This window comes from Hyperoodon ampullatus (assembly GCF_949752795.1).
Source record: "Hyperoodon ampullatus genome assembly, chromosome: 6".
NCBI lineage: Eukaryota > Metazoa > Chordata > Mammalia > Artiodactyla > Ziphiidae > Hyperoodon > Hyperoodon ampullatus.
In genome coordinates, this window is record NC_136919.1 from 83,834,963 (window position 1) to 83,842,404 (window position 7,442).

The window sequence follows — 7,442 nt, forward strand, 5'->3', positions numbered from 1 at the left end:
ATCCCATGTCTTCACATAATTAGTCCACTTCATTTAGAGTCCTGCTCAAATGTTACCTCTTAAGAGAAGCCTTCCTTGACTACCACGTGGCAAAGAGTCCCTTTCAACCCCCTCTACCAATCCTATACCTCTTTAGAGCACTATCACTATCTGATTTATATTATTTATCGATTTGTTTCCATGAAAGCAGGATTTGTCTTGTTGCGTGCCGTATTTCCAACATTATGAAGGTGCCGTGCACACAGTAGGTGCTTAATAAATACTTGATGAATGAATAGATGTGACGAGAAATGAAGCCATCTACTTCCACACAGCTTACTGTCTGTATCAGGCGTCGCAAACTTTTTCTATAAAGGGCCAGACAGTAGCTATTTTAGACTTTGTGGCCATACAGTCTGCATCACAGTGTTTGAACTGCATTTGTAGTATGAAAACAGCCACAGACAATACTTAAAGGAATGAACGTGGCTGTATTCCAATAAAACGTTATTTACAATTGCAGGCCACAGGCCAAATTTGGTCTAGATGACCATGACTGTACCATTCTGCTATCTGCATTAATGTGGCCTTGCTATTCCACTGTCTTCATCACCACGACTTTTCTATTCCAGGAAATTCTTGCTCAAGATAATAAAAGTTGCAAATAGCTTTGGAAAAACCCAACTGAATGAACATCCGACTGTTCAACTTTTTGTTGAATAGCATCAAATGCCAGTTTTCTCTCTAAGACTCTTCAAAACTTACTGCAAACCCCTCACCTTGCTCTGTCTCCCAGTCCTAAACTGTTATGTCACAACCTTGCATTGAAAGACCTGCCTTCACCCAGACCTCAAAAACCTCATAAATATCTTAACTTGGCTCTCCCGACCCAGAGATGCCAGTAAGACTATCAACGTGACGATCTCCCTGAATGCAGAAAGCAAAAACTTGAGTTATTTGCTGGCGTATCCAGGGAGTCAGTCATAATGAAAGATAATCCCAGAAGAGGTTATTATGTTTTTTCTGCTATCATAATTTCTTGGCCCCAATTTAAAGGAGATATTCATTCATTCACTCACTCATTCAACAAATATGTATCAAGATCTTATTACACATCTGCCTTCATATTAGCCAGTCCTGATATGAGTGTATAAGTACAAATCAGACAACTGTGCTTTGTCTAAATATGATAGAAAGAGGCAGTCTTTTCCGCTAGTGATTTCATGCCTTTCATGTTTATGTTTTTGAAATTTAAAAAATTGTGTCACCAGGGATTTTCACGGGGAAGGACAGTTTTACTCATTAAAAATGAGGACTTCTTGGTTTGCCCTAAGCTTTTTATATCTCCTTTTCTCCAGTCTCCTAAGTTCACTGATCCAAGAGTTTTCTGGAGGAATGCCAAGCATGGCTGAAACATCAACTTTCTGACTACTTGGGGGAAAAGCAACCGTCATTGGCATCATCGTTCATAAAAACTCTGGAATTTATTTGCACAAAGAGCTCATTGAGAGCTGACAGGCCTGCTACAGCCATTCCTTTAGTCCCATGGAGGAAGCGTCAGAAAAACCAGCCAACCTGCTTATGCCATTTCTGCAAACGCAGTGTTGGAGAGTCTGGGCCTTGTGGGTAACCAGCGGGCCTGACTGTCCTGATGGACAGAGGCCACAGAGCAGCCTGGGGAGCAGCCCATGGCGCAGAGTCAGGGCCTGACTCTGCCAACTGAGGCAAGTCACTGAGCCACCCAGAGCCTCGTGTCCTCATCTTGGAAAGGCAGATGGGAAAAAAAAGTAGCATCTCACCCACTGGAAGCTGGTGTTTATCAGCTGAGAAAATAGAGACAGGATTGTTGTGTAAATCTGACTCTATTCGCAAAGGCCCGTCATTATTACTTCATTAAGGCAGTGGTCGGAGCTGTCCTTTCAGCAGTTCTACAAAACCTGCCTCCCCTCCATCCACCCCCACCCCCACCCCCCGGCCCCTACCGGCAACTGTCTTCCCTGAAGTGCCACGAATAGAATAGCAATCTTTGTTCTCTTCTTGTTTGGACTCTTTTTTTACTTTTAATTTTTTTGGCTGTGCCGCACGGCATGGGGGATCAAACCTGTGCCCCCTGCACTGGAAGTGTGGAGTCTTAACCAGCGGACCGCCAGGGAAGTCCCTGGACTCTTTTAAAATGCAAGCACCTCCTGGAAGGCATAATACACCAAAGCAATCCAGACTAAAACACACGGGGCTTCTCGAATGTTTTCTTTCTCTCAGGAGGGATCAGGTGGCTATGGATGGATAATGAAGACAAGGATTACTAAAAAGTCAGGAAAAGTCATTTTAAAAAGGAGGAATGCCCACTGAATAACAGAATTGTAATAGCCTTGCAGATTATGAGGACCAGTGGTTTTTGAAGTGAAATCTTAGGCAGGTTCCTTTTATATAAAACAGAAAGAAACAAAGCTGGAATGGGAGTTTCACTCACCATCACAGCCTCTTGCGGATGCCTCTGCAACCCACAAGGGCCCTCTGTGGAATTTCAAGGCTCTGGGGAGCAGAGTTGGAAAACCTCTGCTACTTAGCCTCCACTTTGTCTACCAGAGGCCAGTGCCCTGCCAGAAGAGAGATGGAAATATAGCCACTCTCCTAATCTAGGGCTCAGGGCTGTACATAAAAACAAAATAATCCTGATGAACATTTGAGATCTTACTATATGCCAGGCTTTTGGCTAAATTATGTGCACTGTCTAATTTTTTTGTTTGTTTGTTTGTTTGTTTGTTTTTGCGGTACGCGGGCTTCTCACTGTTGTGGCTTCTCCCGTTGTGGAGCACAGGCTCCGGACGTGCAGGCTCAGCGGCCATGGCTCACGGGCCCAGCCGCTCCGCGGCATGTGGGCTCTTCCCGGACCGGGGCACGAACCCGTGTCCCCTGCATCGGCAGGCGGACTCTCAACCACTGCGCCACCAGGGAAGCCCCGCACTGTCTAATTTAATCTCCAGAACAACCTTGAGAAGTAGATACTCTTTTCCTTCCCATTTTACAGATGAGGAAATGGAGGCTTAGGATAAAAAACTTAGTAAGACCTCAGACTGAGGCCTGTGTGGCTCTAGGGCCGATATTCTGAACTCCATCCTGTATTTCCTTCCATCGTATTGTTTCCCTGAAGAATTTTTTTTTTGCGGTACGCGGGTCTCTCACTGTTGTGGCCTCTCCCGTTGCGGAGCACAGGCTCCGGACGCGCAGGCTCAGCGGCCATGGCTCACGGGCCCAGCCGCTCCGCGGCATGTGGGATCTTCCCGGACCGGGGCACAAACCTGTGTCCCCTGCATCGGCACTCTCAACCACTGCGCCACCAAGGAAGCCCCCCTCCCTGAAGAATATCTTCGTCTCTTCCTGACCCTTATCACCACAAATGTCATGTAGAATTTCTGTAGACGCTAGGTTTGGATTTCAATAGAGATTTGTCTGCAACACACAATGTCTTCAGTCTCGATTTATGTTTTAGAAGAGGGAGAAAGAGTTTGAATCGAAATAGAAAGTTCTTTTATGGGTGTAACAAGTAAGTGAGCATACAGTCTTAGGCACAAGATGAGGTTCTGTTTTCCTCCCATTTAGCCAACTTCGGGTCGTTATTTTTTTTCTTTTCAAGTTTAGCATAAGCTTACCGAATAAAAGAAGAGGGGAAAAGTTGACATACTGCAACAAACAAAATACCCCACATTAAAATCTGAACTTCAGATTGGAGAATCACTCTGCAAAGCAAAATAACATTGGGTCCTTTAAAAACAACCCCCAAACTTAGCTCATCATGGAAACTTTTAAGTGATGTCTAACAGAGACAAAGAGAAAGAGAAAGAAAGAAACCGAATGAATAAGGACATTCTTCTTTCAGTTTAAACAGCGTCAGACAGAAGTGGAAAAATATTTGATTCCCTTAATGGCGAGAACAGATAACCATTTTCATATTAGTCACCAGCAGAGTCATCATCCACTTGGTTTTGACGGCTACAGAATTATAAAAATAAGAGTATTTTAGAGCTCTGGAAATTCTGCCCAAGGATGAGCCAACCACCCTTAGAGATAGGAAGATGGAAAAATGGAGCGACTGACAGGCAGGCAGGGCACAGTGGTTTTAATGGGTTGTTGTCTCATTCCTGTCCATTCACAAGAGCTCTTTGTATGTTAGAGACACTAATACTTGCCTTTGGCATTACACATTTTTTTAAACCATATTTTTTTTGTCAGTTGGTTTTTACCTGGAACATTTTCCAGATACGGGTTTTCACTTATTTATGTTTGAGTGTGTCTGTGTCTTTAAAAATAGCTTTTGGGATTCCAGTCCTAGTTAAGAAGGTTATTTCTCATGTCTACATGATACATGTCCTATGTTTTCTCACACTGTTTTTTTCTTTTTTTTTTAGTTTGCATTTAAGCCTTCTTTATACAGTTGATACCATTTTGTATTCTGTGAGATACCAGTCTACTTTTACTTTCTTTTGGGGACTTAATAGTTGTGCTAGCATCATTTATTAAATAACCCATTCTTACCTCCTTGAGTTGTAATAGCACTTTTGTCAAGTGTTAAATTTCCATATATAATTAAATGTCTTTCTGTCTTCTCTGTTCTGTTCCACTAATCTATTTCTCCACAGTACTCTATTGATTTTATTATAATACCTTTTTACTATTCTTCTTTTTCATACATTCTTGGCAATTCGAGGGCATATTTATTCTTCCATAACAATTTTGAGAATCGTATTCATGTTTGTGGTAGACTGAATAATGCCCCCTCCCCCGACAAATATGTCCACCTCCTAATTCCTAGAACCTGTGAATGTTACTTTACTTAGTAAGAGGGACTTTTTGGATGTAATTAAGTTAATGATTTTGACATGGGGAATGGTCCTGAATTGTCCCATGGGCCCAATGTCATCACAAAAATTCTTATGAGGGACACAGTAGGAATCAGAGTCGGAAGAGAAGGCAGTGTGACGACAGAAGCACAACAGGAGTGGTGCGCTTTGAAGATGGAGGGAAGGGCCACAAGCCAAGGAGTGAATACAGGTGGCCACCAAGGAATATAGGTGGCCGCAAGAAGCTGAAAACAGCAAGGGAGTAGATTCTTTTCTCAAAGCCTCCAGATAGAACCAGCACTGCCAACACCTTGATGTGAAACTGATTTTGCACTTCTGACTTCCAGAACTGTAAGACAATAATTTTGTGTTGTTTTAAGCCACTGAATTTGTGGTAATTTCAGTAGAAAACTAATACAGTGTTGCAATAGAAATCACATTAAATTTATATATTGATTTTGTGAAAAATGACATTTTGTTTCTTTTTTTACTAAACTTATTCTGAAATATTTTATATTTTGCCACTATTGTGAACGAGACATTTTTCTATGTTTCTACAATACTTTTATGTAATTATTTTTAGGATTTGAGAAAAGCTACTGATTTTTAAATATTTATTGCTTGTCCAACCATGTTACCAAATTCTCTTATCTTGTTACCTGTACTTGATTCTCTTGGGTTTTATTGTCGTAGTTTGCTTTAAAATTTTTTTTTATTTTTAGGAAAGCAATCACATCATCAGCAAAAACAAAAAGAGCTTTATTCTTACTTTCAAATGTTAGATCAGTTATTTAATTTTGTTGTGTTAATAAGTTTGGGATCTCTTCCAAGTCAATTTTTAGTCATAACGGTGATGGTGAGCATCCCTTGGGTAGTTTCTGTTTAATTAAAATGGTTTTAGCATTTTGCACGTTAGGATATTATCTGTCATCAGTTTGATAAATAGCCTTTATTATATTAATTCTTTAATTCTTATTTTACTCATTGGGAATGGCTGCTACTTTACTAAATACATTTTAAACATCTAAAGATATGATCATATGGTTTTCCTCCCTTAAAGGACTGATGCAGTAGATTGTGTTTAAACTTCCTGGTACTGAACCACCCTTGACTTCGTGCAAGCAGTCATGATCTGGTTTTTGTTTGTTTGTTTTTTGATATATGACTGGATTCTACTTGTTAATGTTCTTGAATCTATACTTGAAATTTTCTATAATATTCAATTTTATCTTTATCAGCTTTAAGGTTTTTTTGTTTGTTTGTTTTGTCTGCACCCAGCGGCATGTGGGATCTTAGTTCCCTGACCAGGGATTGAATCTGTGCCCCCTGCATTGGGCGCGTGGAGTCTTAACCACTGGACCACCAGGGAAGTCCAGCTTTAAGTTTATTTTGACTTTATAAAATGAATCGGAGTCTTTTTATCCTTTTCTATGGCTGAGAGTAATTTAAATAAAAGTAATATTGTCAGACCTTTAAAGGTTAGATAAAATTCAGCTAGAAATTCATGCCCAGTGAGTTTTCACACATTTGTATTTCCCTCCTCTTTCCCACCCAACTTTAAACACCTAGATTTTTCTGATATAATTTAGTATTTTATTTCTATATTGTCATTTGAATTATTCTTATAAATCTTTCAAGAGCCCTCATTTAGACTTACCTATCTCTAGTCAGAATCTTTCTATTTAATATATATACATGTATAAACGTTCATTGCTTACCAGTCACTCTTCTTTTTTTATCTTCTCCCATATTGAGATTTATATTCTGATTTATTTGATGTTTGGTGTGTCTTTCTGAGTGTTTTCCTCAGATAGAGTGCATCACAGATAGACTGACAGGCTCTCTGAAAGCTTGCATGTCCCTCCTCATATGTATTTTTTTTCACTCTCACAGACTAATGAAACAATGCCAGGGTATGGAATTTATCTCAGTACTGTGTCATGATATTTCACTGTTTTCTGGCTTCCAGTATTGTGGTCTGATGTGATACCTGTCTGATTATTTTCCCAGTGTAGATAACTTGTTTCTTCTATCTGGAAGTTTACAAAATATTCTCCTTATCCTTAGAATTCAAGGCTTTTATTGAAATATGGCTAAATATGTGTCTTTTCTCCCAGTACTGCTTTTCTCTAATGACTAACAATGTTGAGCATCTCTTCATATGTGTATTGGCTATTTGTCTGTCCTTGGAGAAATGTTTATTCAAGTGGTATGTTTATTTTTTAATTGGGCTATTTGCCTTTTTATTGTGGCTATTAGTTGTGTGTTATATGTTTGTGTTAGTTATTTGAACTCATGGCTTCCCAGTGTTTTCTGGATTTCTTTTTTCATCAGTGATCACATCAGCCCAGCAATGATCACATCACATCAGGAAACAATGAGGTCGACATTGGTCATAGTTAATGATGTTCACCAAAGGAATACGTTTGTTATGTTTCGTCAGAAGTTGGAAAAGGTATTTTATGACCTTAATGTAGAATGGCAATCAGTTATTTGGGCCTCAGTGAGAGAAAGAAAAAGTTCTCAGAGCTCTGAATTTACATTTTGAAAGAATCCAGGTTTTCATAGCATAGACTCTAAGGAAGTGAGGCTTGAAGTGAGTTGTTCAGTTAAGAATCTATTACA